The following is a 25,086-nucleotide window of genomic DNA, read 5'->3' on the forward strand; positions in this document are numbered from 1 at the left end:
CGTGACACTACACTTGATATCAGCATATGCGGCCTAGCCAAAAGACCGGAAGCCTGCCTAAATTAAATGACTTATCAATCGCTGCGACCTCCCAAAAAATAGGCAAACACTATGTGACTTACCTACGATCTTTCCACGGAAACATCAACTGGATCACAGCAATGGCATTTTTGGACCCCCCTCCCTCTCCATTTGAAATGGCTTGGTTTTTTTTTTGCTTTTTCTTTCTTGATCTCTTATATTTTTTTTCTTTTCTTTTTGCGCTCTCTTTTCTCTCTCTTTTGTTTTGGGAAATTTTTTTCCTCTTTCCTCTCTTTTGTTTTGGGAATTTTTTTTCCTCTTCCATTTTTTTTTGCCGAGCCCAACAATTGATGATCATTGAGAGGGGGATTTAGAAAAAGTATCACTTACCTTCTTCGGACCATCATTTGGGTGGTAACTGCCAATAAAAGAAAACACTGGCCCACCCAGCTCACCTACACATGACTGTCCTGTCTGCCTGTCTGTTCCAAGTGACTGTCTGGCTGTCAGGTTCCGCCGGATTCCGAGTGAGCAGCTTGTGATGTCATAGAGGGCAGATTGTGATGTCACACAAAGGGTCCTGCCACATGAATGCCTGTCCATCTGACTGTCTACTACTGCTGCTGAATGGGCTCAAAACAGGAAAGCCGTCATTGCACCTGATTGTGCAAGATTCCTCCTTCTCCTCTGCAGCAGCTAGCTGATTGATTTACTCAGCAGCAGTTCGTCAGGGACACAGGCATGCAGCAGCAAAGAGCGAGGAGACAGCTGGCTGCTGCTGCTTGCCTGTTGGTCGTCTGCCTAGTGGGTGTGTGTCTGTTGACGCGACGTCAACAGACGGGGCGGAGCACATGCAAATTTGGCCTCCTACCCAGCTGAGGCACCCTGCCCGCCCGCCGACGACCTAATCACAAAATCAGTTGGATGGCTACTCGTCCTCCGGTCCCTGTCCAGCACTTCAAGTCCTATTCACACCTGCCGTACAGCCAGGTATCTTTCAGACTGCAACGACATAGAAGTGATGTGTGTGTGTTAGATGTGTCCGTGGTGCTGATCTCTTCTGCACCAGTGTTGGTGGCCGAATTCCGGTTCGCGCGCTTTGCTGGGACCCCATTCGGGTTATCGCTTCTCGGCCTTTTGGCTAAGATCAAGTGTAGTATCTGTTCTTATCAGTTTAATATCTGATACGCCCCCTATCTGGGGGCCATATATTAAATGGATTTTTAGAACAGGGAGATGGAAGAAGAGCTTGCTCTGTCCACTCCATGCATTGACCTGGTATTGCAGTACTTCCAGGACCGGTGCACCTTCCTAATCTGTTATCCAAAAAAAGACTATTTCCATTCCTGGCACTTAATTTGGAGTATCAATTGTTTGTGCACCTTTGTACTAACTTTGTATTTAGAAATGCATGCATTTGCTGCTTCAAGGTTTAACCCTTGTGCATAAATACTTTGAAATCCTGCCTCCAGTGTATCATTTTGTGACTATTTCTTGACTCCTTGAATTGTACTTTCTGGAATCGAGGCAGTTAAATATTTTTACGTGACACTACACTTGATATCAGCATATGCGGCCTAGCCAAAAGACCGGAAGCCTGCCTAAATTAAATGACTTATCAATCGCTGCGACCTCCCAAAAAATAGGCAAACACTATGTGACTTACCTACGATCTTTCCACGGAAACATCAACTGGATCACAGCAATGGCATTTTTGGACCCCCCTCCCTCTCCATTTGAAATGGCTTGGTTTTTTTTTTGCTTTTTCTTTCTTGATCTCTTATATTTTTTTTCTTTTCTTTTTGCGCTCTCTTTTCTCTCTCTTTTGTTTTGGGAAATTTTTTTCCTCTTTCCTCTCTTTTGTTTTGGGAATTTTTTTTCCTCTTCCATTTTTTTTTGCCGAGCCCAACAATTGATGATCATTGAGAGGGGGATTTAGAAAAAGTATCACTTACCTTCTTCGGACCATCATTTGGGTGGTAACTGCCAATAAAAGAAAACATTGGCCCACCCAGCTCACCTACACATGACTGTCCTGTCTGCCTGTCTGTACTAAGTGACTGTCTGGCTGTCAGGTTCCGCCGGATTCCGAGTGAGCAGCTTGTGATGTCATAGAGGGCAGATTGTGATGTCACACAAAGGGTCCTGCCACATGAATGCCTGTCCATCTGACTGTCTACTACTGCTGCTGAATGGGCTCAAAACAGGAAAGCCGTCATTGCACCTGATTGTGCAAGATTCCTCCTTCTCCTCTGCAGCAGCTAGCTGATTGATTTACTCAGCAGCAGTTCGTCAGGGACACAGGCATGCAGCAGCAAAGAGCGAGGAGACAGCTGGCTGCTGCTGCTTGCCTGTTGGTCGTCTGCCTAGTGGGTGTGTGTCTGTTGACGCGACGTCAACAGACGGGGCGGAGCACATGCAAATTTGGCCTCCTACCCAGCTGAGGCACCCTGCCCGCCCGCCGACGACCTAATCACAAAATCAGTTGGATGGCTACTCGTCCTCCGGTCCCTGTCCAGCACTTCAAGTCCTATTCACACCTGCCGTACAGCCAGGTATCTTTCAGACTGCAACGACATAGAAGTGATGTGTGTGTGTTAGATGTGTCCGTGGTGCTGATCTCTTCTGCACCAGTGTTGGTGGCCGAATTCCGGTTCGCGCGCTTTGCTGGGACCCCATTCGGGTTATCGCTTCTCGGCCTTTTGGCTAAGATCAAGTGTAGTATCTGTTCTTATCAGTTTAATATCTGATACGCCCCCTATCTGGGGGCCATATATTAAATGGATTTTTAGAACAGGGAGATGGAAGAAGAGCTTGCTCTGTCCACTCCACGCATTGACCTGGTATTGCAGTACTTCCAGGACCGGTGCACCTTCCTAATCTGTTATCCAAAAAAAGACTATTTCCATTCCTGGCACTTAATTTGGAGTATCAATTGTTTGTGCACCTTTGTACTAACTTTGTATTTAGAAATGCATGCATTTGCTGCTTCAAGGTTTAACCCTTGTGCATAAATACTTTGAAATCCTGCCTCCAGTGTATCATTTTGTGACTATTTCTTGACTCCTTGAATTGTACTTTCTGGAATCGAGGCAGTTAAATATTTTTATGTGACACTACACTTGATATCAGCATATGCGGCCTAGCCAAAAGACCGGAAGCCTGCCTAAATTAAATGACTTATCAATCGCTGCGACCTCCCAAAAAATAGGCAAACACTATGTGACTTACCTACGATCTTTCCACGGAAACATCAACTGGATCACAGCAATGGCATTTTTGGACCCCCCTCCCTCTCCATTTGAAATGGCTTGGTTTTTTTTTTGCTTTTTCTTTCTTGATCTCTTATATTTTTTTTCTTTTCTTTTTGCGCTCTCTTTTCTCTCTCTTTTGTTTTGGGAAATTTTTTTCCTCTTTCCTCTCTTTTGTTTTGGGAATTTTTTTTCCTCTTCCATTTTTTTTTGCCGAGCCCAACAATTGATGATCATTGAGAGGGGGATTTAGAAAAAGTATCACTTACCTTCTTCGGACCATCATTTGGGTGGTAACTGCCAATAAAAGAAAACATTGGCCCACCCAGCTCACCTACACATGACTGTCCTGTCTGCCTGTCTGTTCCAAGTGACTGTCTGGCTGTCAGGTTCCGCCGGATTCCGAGTGAGCAGCTTGTGATGTCATAGAGGGCAGATTGTGATGTCACACAAAGGGTCCTGCCACATGAATGCCTGTCCATCTGACTGTCTACTACTGCTGCTGAATGGGCTCAAAACAGGAAAGCCGTCATTGCACCTGATTGTGCAAGATTCCTCCTTCTCCTCTGCAGCAGCTAGCTGATTGATTTACTCAGCAGCAGTTCGTCAGGGACACAGGCATGCAGCAGCAAAGAGCGAGGAGACAGCTGGCTGCTGCTGCTTGCCTGTTGGTCGTCTGCCTAGTGGGTGTGTGTCTGTTGACGCGACGTCAACAGACGGGGCGGAGCACATGCAGATTTGGCCTCCTACCCAGCTGAGGCACCCTGCCCGCCCGCCGACGACCTAATCACAAAATCAGTTGGATGGCTACTCGTCCTCCGGTCCCTGTCCAGCACTTCAAGTCCTATTCACACCTGCCGTACAGCCAGGTATCTTTCAGACTGCAACGACATAGAAGTGATGTGTGTGTGTTAGATGTGTCCGTGGTGCTGATCTCTTCTGCACCAGTGTTGGTGGCCGAATTCCGGTTCGCGCGCTTTGCTGGGACCCCATTCGGGTTATCGCTTCTCGGCCTTTTGGCTAAGATCAAGTGTAGTATCTGTTCTTATCAGTTTAATATCTGATACGCCCCCTATCTGGGGGCCATATATTAAATGGATTTTTAGAACAGGGAGATGGAAGAAGAGCTTGCTCTGTCCACTCCACGCATTGACCTGGTATTGCAGTACTTCCAGGACCGGTGCACCTTCCTAATCTGTTATCCAAAAAAAGACTATTTCCATTCCTGGCACTTAATTTGGAGTATCAATTGTTTGTGCACCTTTGTACTAACTTTGTATTTAGAAATGCATGCATTTGCTGCTTCAAGGTTTAACCCTTGTGCATAAATACTTTGAAATCCTGCCTCCAGTGTATCATTTTGTGACTATTTCTTGACTCCTTGAATTGTACTTTCTGGAATCGAGGCAGTTAAATATTTTTACGTGACACTACACTTGATATCAGCATATGCGGCCTAGCCAAAAGACCGGAAGCCTGCCTAAATTAAATGACTTATCAATCGCTGCGACCTCCCAAAAAATAGGCAAACACTATGTGACTTACCTACGATCTTTCCACGGAAACATCAACTGGATCACAGCAATGGCATTTTTGGACCCCCCTCCCTCTCCATTTGAAATGGCTTGGTTTTTTTTTTGCTTTTTCTTTCTTGATCTCTTATATTTTTTTTCTTTTCTTTTTGCGCTCTCTTTTCTCTCTCTTTTGTTTTGGGAAATTTTTTTCCTCTTTCCTCTCTTTTGTTTTGGGAATTTTTTTTCCTCTTCCATTTTTTTTTGCCGAGCCCAACAATTGATGATCATTGAGAGGGGGATTTAGAAAAAGTATCACTTACCTTCTTCGGACCATCATTTGGGTGGTAACTGCCAATAAAAGAAAACATTGGCCCACCCAGCTCACCTACACATGACTGTCCTGTCTGCCTGTCTGTTCCAAGTGACTGTCTGGCTGTCAGATTCCGCCGGATTCCGAGTGAGCAGCTTGTGATGTCATAGAGGGCAGATTGTGATGTCACACAAAGGGTCCTGCCACATGAATGCCTGTCCATCTGACTGTCTACTACTGCTGCTGAATGGGCTCAAAACAGGAAAGCCGTCATTGCACCTGATTGTGCAAGATTCCTCCTTCTCCTCTGCAGCAGCTAGCTGATTGATTTACTCAGCAGCAGTTCGTCAGGGACACAGGCATGCAGCAGCAAAGAGCGAGGAGACAGCTGGCTGCTGCTGCTTGCCTGTTGGTCGTCTGCCTAGTGGGTGTGTGTCTGTTGACGCGACGTCAACAGACGGGGCGGAGCACATGCAAATTTGGCCTCCTACCCAGCTGAGGCACCCTGCCCGCCCGCCGACGACCTAATCACAAAATCAGTTGGATGGCTACTCGTCCTCCGGTCCCTGTCCAGCACTTCAAGTCCTATTCACACCTGCCGTACAGCCAGGTATCTTTCAGACTGCAACGACATAGAAGTGATGTGTGTGTGTTAGATGTGTCCGTGGTGCTGATCTCTTCTGCACCAGTGTTGGTGGCCGAATTCCGGTTCGCGCGCTTTGCTGGGACCCCATTCGGGTTATCGCTTCTCGGCCTTTTGGCTAAGATCAAGTGTAGTATCTGTTCTTATCAGTTTAATATCTGATACGCCCCCTATCTGGGGGCCATATATTAAATGGATTTTTAGAACAGGGAGATGGAAGAAGAGCTTGCTCTGTCCACTCCACGCATTGACCTGGTATTGCAGTACTTCCAGGACCGGTGCACCTTCCTAATCTGTTATCCAAAAAAAGACTATTTCCATTCCTGGCACTTAATTTGGAGTATCAATTGTTTGTGCACCTTTGTACTAACTTTGTATTTAGAAATGCATGCATTTGCTGCTTCAAGGTTTAACCCTTGTGCATAAATACTTTGAAATCCTGCCTCCAGTGTATCATTTTGTGACTATTTCTTGACTCCTTGAATTGTACTTTCTGGAATCGAGGCAGTTAAATATTTTTACGTGACACTACACTTGATATCAGCATATGCGGCCTAGCCAAAAGACCGGAAGCCTGCCTAAATTAAATGACTTATCAATCGCTGCGACCTCCCAAAAAATAGGCAAACACTATGTGACTTACCTACGATCTTTCCACGGAAACATCAACTGGATCACAGCAATGGCATTTTTGGACCCCCCTCCCTCTCCATTTGAAATGGCTTGGTTTTTTTTTTGCTTTTTCTTTCTTGATCTCTTATATTTTTTTTCTTTTCTTTTTGCGCTCTCTTTTCTCTCTCTTTTGTTTTGGGAAATTTTTTTCCTCTTTCCTCTCTTTTGTTTTGGGAATTTTTTTTCCTCTTCCATTTTTTTTTGCCGAGCCCAACAATTGATGATCATTGAGAGGGGGATTTAGAAAAAGTATCACTTACCTTCTTCGGACCATCATTTGGGTGGTAACTGCCAATAAAAGAAAACATTGGCCCACCCAGCTCACCTACACATGACTGTCCTGTCTGCCTGTCTGTTCCAAGTGACTGTCTGGCTGTCAGGTTCCGCCGGATTCCGAGTGAGCAGCTTGTGATGTCATAGAGGGCAGATTGTGATGTCACACAAAGGGTCCTGCCACATGAATGCCTGTCCATCTGACTGTCTACTACTGCTGCTGAATGGGCTCAAAACAGGAAAGCCGTCATTGCACCTGATTGTGCAAGATTCCTCCTTCTCCTCTGCAGCAGCTAGCTGATTGATTTACTCAGCAGCAGTTCGTCAGGGACACAGGCATGCAGCAGCAAAGAGCGAGGAGACAGCTGGCTGCTGCTGCTTGCCTGTTGGTCGTCTGCCTAGTGGGTGTGTGTCTGTTGACGCGACGTCAACAGACGGGGCGGAGCACATGCAAATTTGGCCTCCTACCCAGCTGAGGCACCCTGCCCGCCCGCCGACGACCTAATCACAAAATCAGTTGGATGGCTACTCGTCCTCCGGTCCCTGTCCAGCACTTCAAGTCCTATTCACACCTGCCGTACAGCCAGGTATCTTTCAGACTGCAACGACATAGAAGTGATGTGTGTGTGTTAGATGTGTCCGTGGTGCTGATCTCTTCTGCACCAGTGTTGGTGGCCGAATTCCGGTTCGCGCGCTTTGCTGGGACCCCATTCGGGTTATCGCTTCTCGGCCTTTTGGCTAAGATCAAGTGTAGTATCTGTTCTTATCAGTTTAATATCTGATACGCCCCCTATCTGGGGGCCATATATTAAATGGATTTTTAGAACAGGGAGATGGAAGAAGAGCTTGCTCTGTCCACTCCACGCATTGACCTGGTATTGCAGTACTTCCAGGACCGGTGCACCTTCCTAATCTGTTATCCAAAAAAAGACTATTTCCATTCCTGGCACTTAATTTGGAGTATCAATTGTTTGTGCACCTTTGTACTAACTTTGTATTTAGAAATGCATGCATTTGCTGCTTCAAGGTTTAACCCTTGTGCATAAATACTTTGAAATCCTGCCTCCAGTGTATCATTTTGTGACTATTTCTTGACTCCTTGAATTGTACTTTCTGGAATCGAGGCAGTTAAATATTTTTACGTGACACTACACTTGATATCAGCATATGCGGCCTAGCCAAAAGACCGGAAGCCTGCCTAAATTAAATGACTTATCAATCGCTGCGACCTCCCAAAAAATAGGCAAACACTATGTGACTTACCTACGATCTTTCCACGGAAACATCAACTGGATCACAGCAATGGCATTTTTGGACCCCCCTCCCTCTCCATTTGAAATGGCTTGGTTTTTTTTTTGCTTTTTCTTTCTTGATCTCTTATATTTTTTTTCTTTTCTTTTTGCGCTCTCTTTTCTCTCTCTTTTGTTTTGGGAAATTTTTTTCCTCTTTCCTCTCTTTTGTTTTGGGAATTTTTTTTCCTCTTCCATTTTTTTTTTGCCGAGCCCAACAATTGATGATCATTGAGAGGGGGATTTAGAAAAAGTATCACTTACCTTCTTCGGACCATCATTTGGGTGGTAACTGCCAATAAAAGAAAACATTGGCCCACCCAGCTCACCTACACATGACTGTCCTGTCTGCCTGTCTGTTCCAAGTGACTGTCTGGCTGTCAGGTTCCGCCGGATTCCGAGTGAGCAGCTTGTGATGTCATAGAGGGCAGATTGTGATGTCACACAAAGGGTCCTGCCACATGAATGCCTGTCCATCTGACTGTCTACTACTGCTGCTGAATGGGCTCAAAACAGGAAAGCCGTTATTGCACCTGATTGTGCAAGATTCCTCCTTCTCCTCTGCAGCAGCTAGCTGATTGATTTACTCAGCAGCAGTTCGTCAGGGACACAGGCATGCAGCAGCAAAGAGCGAGGAGACAGCTGGCTGCTGCTGCTTGCCTGTTGGTCGTCTGCCTAGTGGGTGTGTGTCTGTTGACGCGACGTCAACAGACGGGGCGGAGCACATGCAAATTTGGCCTCCTACCCAGCTGAGGCACCCTGCCCGCCCGCCGACGACCTAATCACAAAATCAGTTGGATGGCTACTCGTCCTCCGGTCCCTGTCCAGCACTTCAAGTCCTATTCACACCTGCCGTACAGCCAGGTATCTTTCAGACTGCAACGACATAGAAGTGATGTGTGTGTGTTAGATGTGTCCGTGGTGCTGATCTCTTCTGCACCAGTGTTGGTGGCCGAATTCCGGTTCGCGCGCTTTGCTGGGACCCCATTCGGGTTATCGCTTCTCGGCCTTTTGGCTAAGATCAAGTGTAGTATCTGTTCTTATCAGTTTAATATCTGATACGCCCCCTATCTGGGGGCCATATATTAAATGGATTTTTAGAACAGGGAGATGGAAGAAGAGCTTGCTCTGTCCACTCCACGCATTGACCTGGTATTGCAGTACTTCCAGGACCGGTGCACCTTCCTAATCTGTTATCCAAAAAAAGACTATTTCCATTCCTGGCACTTAATTTGGAGTATCAATTGTTTGTGCACCTTTGTACTAACTTTGTATTTAGAAATGCATGCATTTGCTGCTTCAAGGTTTAACCCTTGTGCATAAATACTTTGAAATCCTGCCTCCAGTGTATCATTTTGTGACTATTTCTTGACTCCTTGAATTGTACTTTCTGGAATCGAGGCAGTTAAATATTTTTACGTGACACTACACTTGATATCAGCATATGCGGCCTAGCCAAAAGACCGGAAGCCTGCCTAAATTAAATGACTTATCAATCGCTGCGACCTCCCAAAAAATAGGCAAACACTATGTGACTTACCTACGATCTTTCCACGGAAACATCAACTGGATCACAGCAATGGCATTTTTGGACCCCCCTCCCTCTCCATTTGAAATGGCTTGGTTTTTTTTTTGCTTTTTCTTTCTTGATCTCTTATATTTTTTTTCTTTTCTTTTTGCGCTCTCTTTTCTCTCTCTTTTGTTTTGGGAAATTTTTTTCCTCTTTCCTCTCTTTTGTTTTGGGAATTTTTTTTCCTCTTCCATTTTTTTTTGCCGAGCCCAACAATTGATGATCATTGAGAGGGGGATTTAGAAAAAGTATCACTTACCTTCTTCGGACCATCATTTGGGTGGTAACTGCCAATAAAAGAAAACATTGGCCCACCCAGCTCACCTACACATGACTGTCCTGTCTGCCTGTCTGTTCCAAGTGACTGTCTGGCTGTCAGGTTCCGCCGGATTCCGAGTGAGCAGCTTGTGATGTCATAGAGGGCAGATTGTGATGTCACACAAAGGGTCCTGCCACATGAATGCCTGTCCATCTGACTGTCTACTACTGCTGCTGAATGGGCTCAAAACAGGAAAGCCGTCATTGCACCTGATTGTGCAAGATTCCTCCTTCTCCTCTGCAGCAGCTAGCTGATTGATTTACTCAGCAGCAGTTCGTCAGGGACACAGGCATGCAGCAGCAAAGAGCGAGGAGACAGCTGGCTGCTGCTGCTTGCCTGTTGGTCGTCTGCCTAGTGGGTGTGTGTCTGTTGACGCGACGTCAACAGACGGGGCGGAGCACATGCAAATTTGGCCTCCTACCCAGCTGAGGCACCCTGCCCGCCCGCCGACGACCTAATCACAAAATCAGTTGGATGGCTACTCGTCCTCCGGTCCCTGTCCAGCACTTCAAGTCCTATTCACACCTGCCGTACAGCCAGGTATCTTTCAGACTGCAACGACATAGAAGTGATGTGTGTGTGTTAGATGTGTCCGTGGTGCTGATCTCTTCTGCACCAGTGTTGGTGGCCGAATTCTGGTTCGCGCGCTTTGCTGGGACCCCATTCGGGTTATCGCTTCTCGGCCTTTTGGCTAAGATCAAGTGTAGTATCTGTTCTTATCAGTTTAATATCTGATACGCCCCCTATCTGGGGGCCATATATTAAATGGATTTTTAGAACAGGGAGATGGAAGAAGAGCTTGCTCTGTCCACTCCACGCATTGACCTGGTATTGCAGTACTTCCATGACCGGTGCACCTTCCTAATCTGTTACCTAAAAAAAGACTATTTCCATTCCTGGCACTTAATTTGGAGTATCAATTGTTTGTGCACCTTTGTACTAACTTTGTATTTAGAAATGCATGCATTTGCTGCTTCAAGGTTTAACCCTTGTGCATAAATACTTTGAAATCCTGCCTCCAGTGTATCATTTTGTGACTATTTCTTGACTCCTTGAATTGTACTTTCTGGAATCGAGGCAGTTAAATATTTTTACGTGACACTACACTTGATATCAGCATATGCGGCCTAGCCAAAAGACCGGAAGCCTGCCTAAATTAAATGACTTATCAATCGCTGCGACCTCCCAAAAAATAGGCAAACACTATGTGACTTACCTACGATCTTTCCACGGAAACATCAACTGGATCACAGCAATGGCATTTTTGGACCCCCCTCCCTCTCCATTTGAAATGGCTTGGTTTTTTTTTTGCTTTTTCTTTCTTGATCTCTTATATTTTTTTTCTTTTCTTTTTGCGCTCTCTTTTCTCTCTCTTTTGTTTTGGGAAATTTTTTTCCTCTTTCCTCTCTTTTGTTTTGGGAATTTTTTTTCCTCTTCCATTTTTTTTTGCCGAGCCCAACAATTGATGATCATTGAGAGGGGGATTTAGAAAAAGTATCACTTACCTTCTTCGGACCATCATTTGGGTGGTAACTGCCAATAAAAGAAAACATTGGCCCACCCAGCTCACCTACACATGACTGTCCTGTCTGCCTGTCTGTTCCAAGTGACTGTCTGGCTGTCAGATTCCGCCGGATTCCGAGTGAGCAGCTTGTGATGTCATAGAGGGCAGATTGTGATGTCACACAAAGGGTCCTGCCACATGAATGCCTGTCCATCTGACTGTCTACTACTGCTGCTGAATGGGCTCAAAACAGGAAAGCCGTCATTGCACCTGATTGTGCAAGATTCCTCCTTCTCCTCTGCAGCAGCTAGCTGATTGATTTACTCAGCAGCAGTTCGTCAGGGACACAGGCATGCAGCAGCAAAGAGCGAGGAGACAGCTGGCTGCTGCTGCTTGCCTGTTGGTCGTCTGCCTAGTGGGTGTGTGTCTGTTGAGGCGACGTCAACAGACGGGGCGGAGCACATGCAAATTTGGCCTCCTACCCAGCTGAGGCACCCTGCCCGCCCGCCGACGACCTAATCACAAAATCAGTTGGATGGCTACTCGTCCTCCGGTCCCTGTCCAGCACTTCAAGTCCTATTCACACCTGCCGTACAGCCAGGTATCTTTCAGACTGCAACGACATAGAAGTGATGTGTGTGTGTTAGATGTGTCCGTGGTGCTGATCTCTTCTGCACCAGTGTTGGTGGCCGAATTCCGGTTCGCGCGCTTTGCTGGGACCCCATTCGGGTTATCGCTTCTCGGCCTTTTGGCTAAGATCAAGTGTAGTATCTGTTCTTATCAGTTTAATATCTGATACGCCCCCTATCTGGGGGCCATATATTAAATGGATTTTTAGAACAGGGAGATGGAAGAAGAGCTTGCTCTGTCCACTCCACGCATTGACCTGGTATTGCAGTACTTCCAGGACCGGTGCACCTTCCTAATCTGTTATCCAAAAAAAGACTATTTCCATTCCTGGCACTTAATTTGGAGTATCAATTGTTTGTGCACCTTTGTACTAACTTTGTATTTAGAAATGCATGCATTTGCTGCTTCAAGGTTTAACCCTTGTGCATAAATACTTTGAAATCCTGCCTCCAGTGTATCATTTTGTGACTATTTCTTGACTCCTTGAATTGTACTTTCTGGAATCGAGGCAGTTAAATATTTTTACGTGACACTACACTTGATATCAGCATATGCGGCCTAGCCAAAAGACCGGAAGCCTGCCTAAATTAAATGACTTATCAATCGCTGCGACCTCCCAAAAAATAGGCAAACACTATGTGACTTACCTACGATCTTTCCACGGAAACATCAACTGGATCACAGCAATGGCATTTTTGGACCCCCCTCCCTCTCCATTTGAAATGGCTTGGTTTTTTTTTTGCTTTTTCTTTCTTGATCTCTTATATTTTTTTTCTTTTCTTTTTGCGCTCTCTTTTCTCTCTCTTTTGTTTTGGGAAATTTTTTTCCTCTTTCCTCTCTTTTGTTTTGGGAATTTTTTTTCCTCTTCCATTTTTTTTTGCCGAGCCCAACAATTGATGATCATTGAGAGGGGGATTTAGAAAAAGTATCACTTACCTTCTTCGGACCATCATTTGGGTGGTAACTGCCAATAAAAGAAAACATTGGCCCACCCAGCTCACCTACACATGACTGTCCTGTCTGCCTGTCTGTTCCAAGTGACTGTCTGGCTGTCAGATTCCGCCGGATTCCGAGTGAGCAGCTTGTGATGTCATAGAGGGCAGATTGTGATGTCACACAAAGGGTCCTGCCACATGAATGCCTGTCCATCTGACTGTCTACTACTGCTGCTGAATGGGCTCAAAACAGGAAAGCCGTCATTGCACCTGATTGTGCAAGATTCCTCCTTCTCCTCTGCAGCAGCTAGCTGATTGATTTACTCAGCAGCAGTTCGTCAGGGACACAGGCATGCAGCAGCAAAGAGCGAGGAGACAGCTGGCTGCTGCTGCTTGCCTGTTGGTCGTCTGCCTAGTGGGTGTGTGTCTGTTGACGCGACGTCAACAGACGGGGCGGAGCACATGCAAATTTGGCCTCCTACCCAGCTGAGGCACCCTGCCCGCCCGCCGACGACCTAATCACAAAATCAGTTGGATGGCTACTCGTCCTCCGGTCCCTGTCCAGCACTTCAAGTCCTATTCACACCTGCCGTACAGCCAGGTATCTTTCAGACTGCAACGACATAGAAGTGATGTGTGTGTGTTAGATGTGTCCGTGGTGCTGATCTCTTCTGCACCAGTGTTGGTGGCCGAATTCCGGTTCGCGCGCTTTGCTGGGACCCCATTCGGGTTATCGCTTCTCGGCCTTTTGGCTAAGATCAAGTGTAGTATCTGTTCTTATCAGTTTAATATCTGATACGCCCCCTATCTGGGGGCCATATATTAAATGGATTTTTAGAACAGGGAGATGGAAGAAGAGCTTGCTCTGTCCACTCCACGCATTGACCTGGTATTGCAGTACTTCCAGGACCGGTGCACCTTCCTAATCTGTTATCCAAAAAAAGACTATTTCCATTCCTGGCACTTAATTTGGAGTATCAATTGTTTGTGCACCTTTGTACTAACTTTGTATTTAGAAATGCATGCATTTGCTGCTTCAAGGTTTAACCCTTGTGCATAAATACTTTGAAATCCTGCCTCCAGTGTATCATTTTGTGACTATTTCTTGACTCCTTGAATTGTACTTTCTGGAATCGAGGCAGTTAAATATTTTTACGTGACACTACACTTGATATCAGCATATGCGGCCTAGCCAAAAGACCGGAAGCCTGCCTAAATTAAATGACTTATCAATCGCTGCGACCTCCCAAAAAATAGGCAAACACTATGTGACTTACCTACGATCTTTCCACGGAAACATCAACTGGATCACAGCAATGGCATTTTTGGACCCCCCTCCCTCTCCATTTGAAATGGCTTGGTTTTTTTTTTGCTTTTTCTTTCTTGATCTCTTATATTTTTTTTCTTTTCTTTTTGCGCTCTCTTTTCTCTCTCTTTTGTTTTGGGAAATTTTTTTCCTCTTTCCTCTCTTTTGTTTTGGGAATTTTTTTTCCTCTTCCATTTTTTTTTGCCGAGCCCAACAATTGATGATCATTGAGAGGGGGATTTAGAAAAAGTATCACTTACCTTCTTCGGACCATCATTTGGGTGGTAACTGCCAATAAAAGAAAACATTGGCCCACCCAGCTCACCTACACATGACTGTCCTGTCTGCCTGTCTGTTCCAAGTGACTGTCTGGCTGTCAGGTTCCGCCGGATTCCGAGTGAGCAGCTTGTGATGTCATAGAGGGCAGATTGTGATGTCACACAAAGGGTCCTGCCACATGAATGCCTGTCCATCTGACTGTCTACTACTGCTGCTGAATGGGCTCAAAACAGGAAAGCCGTCATTGCACCTGATTGTGCAAGATTCCTCCTTCTCCTCTGCAGCAGCTAGCTGATTGATTTACTCAGCAGCAGTTCGTCAGGGACACAGGCATGCAGCAGCAAAGAGCGAGGAGACAGCTGGCTGCTGCTGCTTGCCTGTTGGTCGTCTGCCTAGTGGGTGTGTGTCTGTTGACGCGACGTCAACAGACGGGGCGGAGCACATGCAAATTTGGCCTCCTACCCAGCTGAGGCACCCTGCCCGCCCGCCGACGACCTAATCACAAAATCAGTTGGATGGCTACTCGTCCTCCGGTCCCTGTCCAGCACTTCAAGTCCTATTCACACCTGCCGTACAGCCAGGTATCTTTCAGACTGCAACGACATAGAAGTGATGTGTGTGTGTTAGATGTGTCCGTGGTGCTGATCTCTTCTGCACCAGTGTTGGTGGCCGAATTCCGGTTCGCGCGCTTTGCTGGGACCCCATTCGGGTTATCGCTTCTCGGCCTTTTGGCTAAGATCAAGTGTAGTATCTGTTCTTATCAGTTTAATATCTGATACGCCCCCTATCTGGGGGCCATATATTAAATGGATTTTTAGAACAGGGAGATGGAAGAAGAGCTTGCTCTGTCCACTCCACGCATTGACCTGGTATTGCAGTACTTCCAGGACCGGTGCACCTTCCTAATCTGTTATCCAAAAAAAGACTATTTCCATTCCTGGCACTTAATTTGGAGTATCAATTGTTTGTGCACCTTTGTACTAACTTTGTATTTAGAAATGCATGCATTTGCTGCTTCAAGGTTTAACCCTTGTGCATAAATACTTTGAAATCCTGCCTCCAGTGTATCATTTTGTGACTATTTCTTGACTCCTTGAATTGTACTTTCTGGAATCGAGGCAGTTAAATATTTTTACGTGACACTACACTTGATATCAGCATATGCGGCCTAGCCAAAAGACCGGAAGCCTGCCTAAATTAAATGACTTATCAATCGCTGCGACCTCCCAAAAAATAGGCAAACACTATGTGACTTACCTACGATCTTTCCACGGAAACATCAACTGGATCACAGCAATGGCATTTTTGGACCCCCCTCCCTCTCCATTTGAAATGGCTTGGTTTTTTTTTTGCTTTTTCTTTCTTGATCTCTTATATTTTTTTTCTTTTCTTTTTGCGCTCTCTTTTCTCTCTCTTTTGTTTTGGGAAATTTTTTTCCTCTTTCCTCTCTTTTGTTTTGGGAATTTTTTTTCCTCTTCCATTTTTTTTTGCCGAGCCCAACAATTGATGATCATTGAGAGGGGGATTTAGAAAAAGTATCACTTACCTTCTTCGGACCATCATTTGGGTGGTAACTGCCAATAAAAGAAAACATTGGCCCACCCAGCTCACCTACACATGACTGTCCTGTCTGCCTGTCTGTTCCAAGTGACTGTCTGGCTGTCAGGTTCCGCCGGATTCCGAGTGAGCAGCTTGTGATGTCATAGAGGGCAGATTGTGATGTCACACAAAGGGTCCTGCCACATGAATGCCTGTCCATCTGACTGTCTACTACTGCTGCTGAATGGGCTCAAAACAGGAAAGCCGTTATTGCACCTGATTGTGCAAGATTCCTCCTTCTCCTCTGCAGCAGCTAGCTGATTGATTTACTCAGCAGCAGTTCGTCAGGGACACAGGCATGCAGCAGCAAAGAGCGAGGAGACAGCTGGCTGCTGCTGCTTGCCTGTTGGTCGTCTGCCTAGTGGGTGTGTGTCTGTTGACGCGACGTCAACAGACGGGGCGGAGCACATGCAAATTTGGCCTCCTACCCAGCTGAGGCACCCTGCCCGCCCGCCGACGACCTAATCACAAAATCAGTTGGATGGCTACTCGTCCTCCGGTCCCTGTCCAGCACTTCAAGTCCTATTCACACCTGCCGTACAGCCAGGTATCTTTCAGACTGCAACGACATAGAAGTGATGTGTGTGTGTTAGATGTGTCCGTGGTGCTGATCTCTTCTGCACCAGTGTTGGTGGCCGAATTCCGGTTCGCGCGCTTTGCTGGGACCCCATTCGGGTTATCGCTTCTCGGCCTTTTGGCTAAGATCAAGTGTAGTATCTGTTCTTATCAGTTTAATATCTGATACGCCCCCTATCTGGGGGCCATATATTAAATGGATTTTTAGAACAGGGAGATGGAAGAAGAGCTTGCTCTGTCCACTCCACGCATTGACCTGGTATTGCAGTACTTCCAGGACCGGTGCACCTTCCTAATCTGTTATCCAAAAAAAGACTATTTCCATTCCTGGCACTTAATTTGGAGTATCAATTGTTTGTGCACCTTTGTACTAACTTTGTATTTAGAAATGCATGCATTTGCTGCTTCAAGGTTTAACCCTTGTGCATAAATACTTTGAAATCCTGCCTCCAGTGTATCATTTTGTGACTATTTCTTGACTCCTTGAATTGTACTTTCTGGAATCGAGGCAGTTAAATATTTTTACGTGACACTACACTTGATATCAGCATATGCGGCCTAGCCAAAAGACCGGAAGCCTGCCTAAATTAAATGACTTATCAATCGCTGCGACCTCCCAAAAAATAGGCAAACACTATGTGACTTACCTACGATCTTTCCACGGAAACATCAACTGGATCACAGCAATGGCATTTTTGGACCCCCCTCCCTCTCCATTTGAAATGGCTTGGTTTTTTTTTTGCTTTTTCTTTCTTGATCTCTTATATTTTTTTTCTTTTCTTTTTGCGCTCTCTTTTCTCTCTCTTTTGTTTTGGGAAATTTTTTTCCTCTTTCCTCTCTTTTGTTTTGGGAATTTTTTTTCCTCTTCCATTTTTTTTTGCCGAGCCCAACAATTGATGATCATTGAGAGGGGGATTTAGAAAAAGTATCACTTACCTTCTTCGGACCATCATTTGGGTGGTAACTGCCAATAAAAGAAAACATTGGCCCACCCAGCTCACCTACACATGACTGTCCTGTCTGCCTGTCTGTTCCAAGTGACTGTCTGGCTGTCAGGTTCCGCCGGATTCCGAGTGAGCAGCTTGTGATGTCATAGAGGGCAGATTGTGATGTCACACAAAGGGTCCTGCCACATGAATGCCTGTCCATCTGACTGTCTACTACTGCTGCTGAATGGGCTCAAAACAGGAAAGCCGTCATTGCACCTGATTGTGCAAGATTCCTCCTTCTCCTCTGCAGCAGCTAGCTGATTGATTTACTCAGCAGCAGTTCGTCAGGGACACAGGCATGCAGCAGCAAAGAGCGAGGAGACAGCTGGCTGCTGCTGCTTGCCTGTTGGTCGTCTGCCTAGTGGGTGTGTGTCTGTTGACGCGACGTCAACATACGGGGCGGAGCACATGCAAATTTGGCCTCCTACCCAGCTGAGGCACCCTGCCCGCCCGCCGACGACCTAATCACAAAATCAGTTGGATGGCTACTCGTCCTCCGGTCCCTGTCCAGCACTTCAAGTCCTATTCACACCTGCCGTACAGCCAGGTATCTTTCAGACTGCAACGACATAGAAGTGATGTGTGTGTGTTAGATGTGTCCGTGGTGCTGATCTCTTCTGCACCAGTGTTGGTGGCCGAATTCTGGTTCGCGCGCTTTGCTGGGACCCCATTCGGGTTATCGCTTCTCGGCCTTTTGGCTAAGATCAAGTGTAGTATCTGTTCTTATCAGTTTAATATCTGATACGCCCCCTATCTGGGGGCCATATATTAAATGGATTTTTAGAACAGGGAGATGGAAGAAGAGCTTGCTCTGTCCACTCCACGCATTGACCTGGTATTGCAGTACTTCCAGGACCGGTGCACCTTCCTAATCTGTTATCCAAAAAAAGACTATTTCCATTCCTGGCACTTAATTTGGAGTATCAATTGTTTGTGCACCTTTGTACTAACTTTGTATTTAGAAATGCATGCATTTGCTGCTTCAAGGTTTAACCCTTGTGCATAAATACTTTGAAATCCTGCCTCCAGTGTATCATTTTGTGACTATTTCTTGACTCCTTGAATTGTACTTTCTGGAATCGAGGCAGTTAAATATTTTTACGTGACACTACACTTGATATCAGCATATGCGGCCTAGCCAAAAGACCGGAAGCCTGCCTAAATTAAATGACTTATCAATCGCTGCGACCTCCCAAAAAATAGGCAAACACTATGTGACTTACCTACGATCTTTCCACGGAAACATCAACTGGATCACAGCAATGGCATTTTTGGACCCCCCTCCCTCTCCATTTGAAATGGCTTGGTTTTTTTTTTGCTTTTTCTTTCTTGATCTCTTATATTTTTTTTCTTTTCTTTTTGCGCTCTCTTTTCTCTCTCTTTTGTTTTGGGAAATTTTTTTCCTCTTTCCTCTCTTTTGTTTTGGGAATTTTTTTTCCTCTTCCATTTTTTTTTGCCGAGCCCAACAATTGATGATCATTGAGAGGGGGATTTAGAAAAAGTATCACTTACCTTCTTCGGACCATCATTTGGGTGGTAACTGCCAATAAAAGAAAACATTGGCCCACCCAGCTCACCTACACATGACTGTCCTGTCTGCCTGTCTGTTCCAAGTGACTGTCTGGCTGTCAGATTCCGCCGGATTCCGAGTGAGCAGCTTGTGATGTCATAGAGGGCAGATTGTGATGTCACACAAAGGGTCCTGCCACATGAATGCCTGTCCATCTGACTGTCTACTACTGCTGCTGAATGGGCTCAAAACAGGAAAGCCGTCATTGCACCTGATTGTGCAAGATTCCTCCTTCTCCTCTGCAGCAGCTAGCTGATTGATTTACTCAGCAGCAGTTCGTCAGGGACACAGGCATGCAGCAGCAAAGAGCGAGGAGACAGCTGGCTGCTGCTGCTTGCCTGTTGGTCGTCTGCCTAGTGGGTGTGTGTCTGTTGACGCGACGTCAACAGACGGGGCGGAGCACATGCAAATTTGGCCTCCTACCCAGCTGAGGCACCCTGCCCGCCCGCCGACGACCTAATCACAAAATCAGTTGGATGGCTACTCGTCCTCCGGTCCCTGTCCAGCACTTCAAGTCCTATTCACACCTGCCGTACAGCCAGGTATCTTTCAGACTGCAACGACATAGAAGTGATGTGTGTGTGTTAGATGTGTCCGTGGTGCTGATCTCTTCTGCACCAGTGTTGGTGGCCGAATTCCGGTTCGCGCGCTTTGCTGGGACCCCATTCGGGTTATCGCTTCTCGGCCTTTTGGCTAAGATCAAGTGTAGTATCTGTTCTTATCAGTTTAATATCTGATACGCCCCCTATCTGGGGGCCATATATTAAATGGATTTTTAGAACAGGGAGATGGAAGAAGAGCTTGCTCTGTCCACTCCACGCATTGACCTGGTATTGCAGTACTTCCAGGACCGGTGCACCTTCCTAATCTGTTATCCAAAAAAAGACTATTTCCATTCCTGGCACTTAATTTGGAGTATCAATTGTTTGTGCACCTTTGTACTAACTTTGTATTTAGAAATGCATGCATTTGCTGCTTCAAGGTTTAACCCTTGTGCATAAATACTTTGAAATCCTGCCTCCAGTGTATCATTTTGTGACTATTTCTTGACTCCTTGAATTGTACTTTCTGGAATCGAGGCAGTTAAATATTTTTACGTGACACTACACTTGATATCAGCATATGCGGCCTAGCCAAAAGACCGGAAGCCTGCCTAAATTAAATGACTTATCAATCGCTGCGACCTCCCAAAAAATAGGCAAACACTATGTGACTTACCTACGATCTTTCCACGGAAACATCAACTGGATCACAGCAATGGCATTTTTGGACCCCCCTCCCTCTCCATTTGAAATGGCTTGGTTTTTTTTTTGCTTTTTCTTTCTTGATCTCTTATATTTTTTTTCTTTTCTTTTTGCGCTCTCTTTTCTCTCTCTTTTGTTTTGGGAAATTTTTTTCCTCTTTCCTCTCTTTTGTTTTGGGAATTTTTTTTCCTCTTCCATTTTTTTTTGCCGAGCCCAACAATTGATGATCATTGAGAGGGGGATTTAGAAAAAGTATCACTTACCTTCTTCGGACCATCATTTGGGTGGTAACTGCCAATAAAAGAAAACATTGGCCCACCCAGCTCACCTACACATGACTGTCCTGTCTGCCTGTCTGTTCCAAGTGACTGTCTGGCTGTCAGGTTCCGCCGGATTCCGAGTGAGCAGCTTGTGATGTCATAGAGGGCAGATTGTGATGTCACACAAAGGGTCCTGCCACATGAATGCCTGTCCATCTGACTGTCTACTACTGCTGCTGAATGGGCTCAAAACAGGAAAGCCGTCATTGCACCTGATTGTGCAAGATTCCTCCTTCTCCTCTGCAGCAGCTAGCTGATTGATTTACTCAGCAGCAGTTCGTCAGGGACACAGGCATGCAGCAGCAAAGAGCGAGGAGACAGCTGGCTGCTGCTGCTTGCCTGTTGGTCGTCTGCCTAGTGGGTGTGTGTCTGTTGACGTGACGTCAACAGACGGGGCGGAGCACATGCAAATTTGGCCTCCTACCCAGCTGAGGCACCCTGCCCGCCCGCCGACGACCTAATCACAAAATCAGTTGGATGGCTACTCGTCCTCCGGTCCCTGTCCAGCACTTCAAGTCCTATTCACACCTGCCGTACAGCCAGGTATCTTTCAGACTGCAACGACATAGAAGTGATGTGTGTGTGTTAGATGTGTCCGTGGTGCTGATCTCTTCTGCACCAGTGTTGGTGGCCGAATTCCGGTTCGCGCGCTTTGCTGGGACCCCATTCGGGTTATCGCTTCTCGGCCTTTTGGCTAAGATCAAGTGTAGTATCTGTTCTTATCAGTTTAATATCTGATACGCCCCCTATCTGGGGGCCATATATTAAATGGATTTTTAGAACAGGGAGATGGAAGAAGAGCTTGCTCTGTCCACTCCACGCATTGACCTGGTATTGCAGTACTTCCAGGACCGGTGCACCTTCCTAATCTGTTATCCAAAAAAAGACTATTTCCATTCCTGGCACTTAATTTGGAGTATCAATTGTTTGTGCACCTTTGTACTAACTTTGTATTTAGAAATGCATGCATTTGCTGCTTCAAGGTTTAACCCTTGTGCATAAATACTTTGAAATCCTGCCTCCAGTGTATCATTTTGTGACTATTTCTTGACTCCTTGAATTGTACTTTCTGGAATCGAGGCAGTTAAATATTTTTACGTGACACTACACTTGATATCAGCATATGCGGCCTAGCCAAAAGACCGGAAGCCTGCCTAAATTAAATGACTTATCAATCGCTGCGACCTCCCAAAAAATAGGCAAACACTATGTGACTTACCTACGATCTTTCCACGGAAACATCAACTGGATCACAGCAATGGCATTTTTGGACCCCCCTCCCTCTCCATTTGAAATGGCTTGGTTTTTTTTTTGCTTTTTCTTTCTTGATCTCTTATATTTTTTTTCTTTTCTTTTTGTGCTCTCTTTTCTCTCTCTTTTGTTTTGGGAAATTTTTTTCCTCTTTCCTCTCTTTTGTTTTGGGAATTTTTTTTCCTCTTCCATTTTTTTTTGCCGAGCCCAACAATGGATGATCATTGAGAGGGGGATTTAGAAAAAGTATCACTTACCTTCTTCGGACCATCATTTGGGTGGTAACTGCCAATAAAAGAAAACATTGGCCCACCCAGCTCACCTACACATGACTGTCCTGTCTGCCTGTCTGTTCCAAGTGACTGTCTGGCTGTCAGGTTCCGCCGGATTCCGAGTGAGCAGCTTGTGATGTCATAGAGGGCAGATTGTGATGTCACACAAAGGGTCCTGCCACATGAATGCTTCTCCATCTGACTGTCTACTACTGCTGCTGAATGGGCTCAAAACAGGAAAGCCGTCATTGCACCTGATTGTGCAAGATTCCTCCTTCTCCTCTGCAGCAGCTAGCTGATTGATTTACTCAGCAGCAGTTCGTCAGGGACACAGGCATGCAGCAGCAAAGAGCGAGGAGACAGCTGGCTGCTGCTGCTTGCCTGTTGGTCGTCTGCCTAGTGGGTGTGTGTGTCTGTTGACGCGACGTCAACAGACGGGGCGGAGCACATGCAAATTTGGCCTCCTACCCAGCTGAGGCACCCTGCCCGCCCGCCGACGACCTAATCACAAAATCAGTTGGATGGCTACTCGTCCTCCGGTCCCTGTCCAGCACTTCAAGTCCTATTCACACCTGCCGTACAGCCAGGTATCTTTCAGACTGCAACGACATAGAAGTGATGTGTGTGTGTTAGATGTGTCCGTGGTGCTGATCTCTTCTGCACCAGTGTTGGTGGCCGAATTCCGGTTCGCGCGCTTTGCTGGGACCCCATTCGGGTTATCGCTTCTCTGCCTTTTGGCTAAGATCAAGTGTAGTATCTGTTCTTATCAGTTTAATATCTGATACGCCCCCTATCTGGGGGCCATATATTAAATGGATTTTTAGAACAGGGAGATGGAAGAAGAGCTTGCTCTGTCCACTCCACGCATTGACCTGGTATTGCAGTACTTCCAGGACCGGTGCACCTTCCTAATCTGTTATCCAAAAAAAGACTATTTCCATTCCTGGCACTTAATTTGGAGTATCAATTGTTTGTGCACCTTTGTACTAACTTTGTATTTAGAAATGCATGCATTTGCTGCTTCAAGGTTTAACCCTTGTGCATAAATAATTTGAAATCCTGCCTCCAGTGTATCATTTTGTGACTATTTCTTGACTCCTTGAATTGTACTTTCTGGAATCGAGGCAGTTAAATATTTTTACGTGACACTACACTTGATATCAGCATATGCGGCCTAGCCAAAAGACCGGAAGCCTGCCTAAATTAAATGACTTATCAATCGCTGCGACCTCCCAAAAAATAGGCAAACACTATGTGACTTACCTACGATCTTTCCACGGAAACATCAACTGGATCACAGCAATGGCATTTTTGGACCCCCCTCCCTCTCCATTTGAAATGGCTTGGTTTTTTTTTTGCTTTTTCTTTCTTGATCTCTTATATTTTTTTTCTTTTCTTTTTGCGCTCTCTTTTCTCTCTCTTTTGTTTTGGGAAATTTTTTTCCTCTTTCCTCTCTTTTGTTTTGGGAATTTTTTTTCCTCTTCCATTTTTTTTTGCCGAGCCCAACAATTGATGATCATTGAGAGGGGGATTTAGAAAAAGTATCACTTACCTTCTTCGGACCATCATTTGGGTGGTAACTGCCAATAAAAGAAAACATTGGCCCACCCAGCTCACCTACACATGACTGTCCTGTCTGCCTGTCTGTTCCAAGTGACTGTCTGGCTGTCAGGTTCCGCCGGATTCCGAGTGAGCAGCTTGTGATGTCATAGAGGGCAGATTGTGATGTCACACAAAGGGTCCTGCCACATGAATGCCTGTCCATCTGACTGTCTACTACTGCTGCTGAATGGGCTCAAAACAGGAAAGCCGTCATTGCACCTGATTGTGCAAGATTCCTCCTTCTCCTCTGCAGCAGCTAGCTGATTGATTTACTCAGCAGCAGTTCGTCAGGGACACAGGCATGCAGCAGCAAAGAGCGAGGAGACAGCTGGCTGCTGCTGCTTGCCTGTTGGTCGTCTGCCTAGTGGGTGTGTGTGTCTGTTGACGCGACGTCAACAGACGGGGCGGAGCACATGCAAATTTGGCCTCCTACCCAGCTGAGGCACCCTGCCCGCCCGCCGACGACCTAATCACAAAATCAGTTGGATGGCTACTCGTCCTCCGGTCCCTGTCCAGCACTTCAAGTCCTATTCACACCTGCCGTACAGCCAGGTATCTTTCAGACTGCAACGACATAGAAGTGATGTGTGTGTGTTAGATGTGTCCGTGGTGCTGATCTCTTCTGCACCAGTGTTGGTGGCCGAATTCCGGTTCGCGCGCTTTGCTGGGACCCCATTCGGGTTATCGCTTCTCGGCCTTTTGGCTAAGATCAAGTGTAGTATCTGTTCTTATCAGTTTAATATCTGATACGCCCCCTATCTGGGGGCCATATATTAAATGGATTTTTAGAACAGGGAGATGGAAGAAGAGCTTGCTCTGTCCACTCCACGCATTGACCTGGTATTGCAGTACTTCCAGGACCGGTGCACCTTCCTAATCTGTTATCCAAAAAAAGACTATTTCCATTCCTGGCACTTAATTTGGAGTATCAATTGTTTGTGCACCTTTGTACTAACTTTGTATTTAGAAATGCATGCATTTGCTGCTTCAAGGTTTAACCCTTGTGCATAAATACTTTGAAATCCTGCCTCCAGTGTATCATTTTGTGACTATTTCTTGACTCCTTGAATTGTACTTTCTGGAATCGAGGCAGTTAAATATTTTTACGTGACACTACACTTGATATCAGCATATGCGGCCTAGCCAA

At 45.9% G+C, this 25,086-nt stretch overlaps 16 non-coding genes across 16 annotated transcripts; all 16 read left to right on the forward strand.

Annotated features, from left to right (window-relative positions):
- Positions 1-1,142: 1,142 nt before the first annotated feature.
- LOC146012542 (U2 spliceosomal RNA) lies at positions 1,143-1,333 on the forward strand. Its single transcript, XR_014445702.1, has one exon. It is a non-coding gene; the product is annotated as a U2 spliceosomal RNA (small nuclear RNA).
- Positions 1,334-2,707: 1,374 nt separating this feature from the next.
- On the forward strand, positions 2,708-2,898 carry LOC146012415 (U2 spliceosomal RNA). The gene has a single exon (XR_014445580.1). It is a non-coding gene; the product is annotated as a U2 spliceosomal RNA (small nuclear RNA).
- Positions 2,899-4,272: 1,374 nt separating this feature from the next.
- Positions 4,273-4,463, forward strand: LOC146012417 (U2 spliceosomal RNA). Its single transcript, XR_014445582.1, has one exon. It is a non-coding gene; the product is annotated as a U2 spliceosomal RNA (small nuclear RNA).
- A 1,374-nt stretch (positions 4,464-5,837) lies between these two features.
- Positions 5,838-6,028, forward strand: LOC146012418 (U2 spliceosomal RNA). Its single transcript, XR_014445583.1, has one exon. It is a non-coding gene; the product is annotated as a U2 spliceosomal RNA (small nuclear RNA).
- Positions 6,029-7,402: 1,374 nt separating this feature from the next.
- Positions 7,403-7,593, forward strand: LOC146012419 (U2 spliceosomal RNA). The gene has a single exon (XR_014445584.1). It is a non-coding gene; the product is annotated as a U2 spliceosomal RNA (small nuclear RNA).
- Positions 7,594-8,968: 1,375 nt separating this feature from the next.
- On the forward strand, positions 8,969-9,159 carry LOC146012420 (U2 spliceosomal RNA). The gene has a single exon (XR_014445585.1). It is a non-coding gene; the product is annotated as a U2 spliceosomal RNA (small nuclear RNA).
- Positions 9,160-10,533: 1,374 nt separating this feature from the next.
- On the forward strand, positions 10,534-10,724 carry LOC146012577 (U2 spliceosomal RNA). The gene has a single exon (XR_014445735.1). It is a non-coding gene; the product is annotated as a U2 spliceosomal RNA (small nuclear RNA).
- Positions 10,725-12,098: 1,374 nt separating this feature from the next.
- On the forward strand, positions 12,099-12,289 carry LOC146012421 (U2 spliceosomal RNA). Its single transcript, XR_014445586.1, has one exon. It is a non-coding gene; the product is annotated as a U2 spliceosomal RNA (small nuclear RNA).
- A 1,374-nt stretch (positions 12,290-13,663) lies between these two features.
- LOC146012423 (U2 spliceosomal RNA) lies at positions 13,664-13,854 on the forward strand. The gene has a single exon (XR_014445588.1). It is a non-coding gene; the product is annotated as a U2 spliceosomal RNA (small nuclear RNA).
- A 1,374-nt stretch (positions 13,855-15,228) lies between these two features.
- LOC146012424 (U2 spliceosomal RNA) lies at positions 15,229-15,419 on the forward strand. Its single transcript, XR_014445589.1, has one exon. It is a non-coding gene; the product is annotated as a U2 spliceosomal RNA (small nuclear RNA).
- Positions 15,420-16,793: 1,374 nt separating this feature from the next.
- Positions 16,794-16,984, forward strand: LOC146012425 (U2 spliceosomal RNA). Its single transcript, XR_014445590.1, has one exon. It is a non-coding gene; the product is annotated as a U2 spliceosomal RNA (small nuclear RNA).
- A 1,374-nt stretch (positions 16,985-18,358) lies between these two features.
- LOC146012426 (U2 spliceosomal RNA) lies at positions 18,359-18,549 on the forward strand. Its single transcript, XR_014445591.1, has one exon. It is a non-coding gene; the product is annotated as a U2 spliceosomal RNA (small nuclear RNA).
- A 1,374-nt stretch (positions 18,550-19,923) lies between these two features.
- On the forward strand, positions 19,924-20,114 carry LOC146012427 (U2 spliceosomal RNA). The gene has a single exon (XR_014445592.1). It is a non-coding gene; the product is annotated as a U2 spliceosomal RNA (small nuclear RNA).
- A 1,374-nt stretch (positions 20,115-21,488) lies between these two features.
- Positions 21,489-21,679, forward strand: LOC146012428 (U2 spliceosomal RNA). The gene has a single exon (XR_014445593.1). It is a non-coding gene; the product is annotated as a U2 spliceosomal RNA (small nuclear RNA).
- Positions 21,680-23,055: 1,376 nt separating this feature from the next.
- On the forward strand, positions 23,056-23,246 carry LOC146012548 (U2 spliceosomal RNA). The gene has a single exon (XR_014445708.1). It is a non-coding gene; the product is annotated as a U2 spliceosomal RNA (small nuclear RNA).
- Positions 23,247-24,622: 1,376 nt separating this feature from the next.
- Positions 24,623-24,813, forward strand: LOC146012429 (U2 spliceosomal RNA). Its single transcript, XR_014445594.1, has one exon. It is a non-coding gene; the product is annotated as a U2 spliceosomal RNA (small nuclear RNA).
- Positions 24,814-25,086: the final 273 nt, after the last annotated feature.

The sequence above is a fragment of the Crinia signifera genome, chromosome 6 (genome assembly GCF_055691185.1).
Source record: "Crinia signifera chromosome 6, ASM5569118v1, whole genome shotgun sequence".
NCBI lineage: Eukaryota > Metazoa > Chordata > Amphibia > Anura > Myobatrachidae > Crinia > Crinia signifera.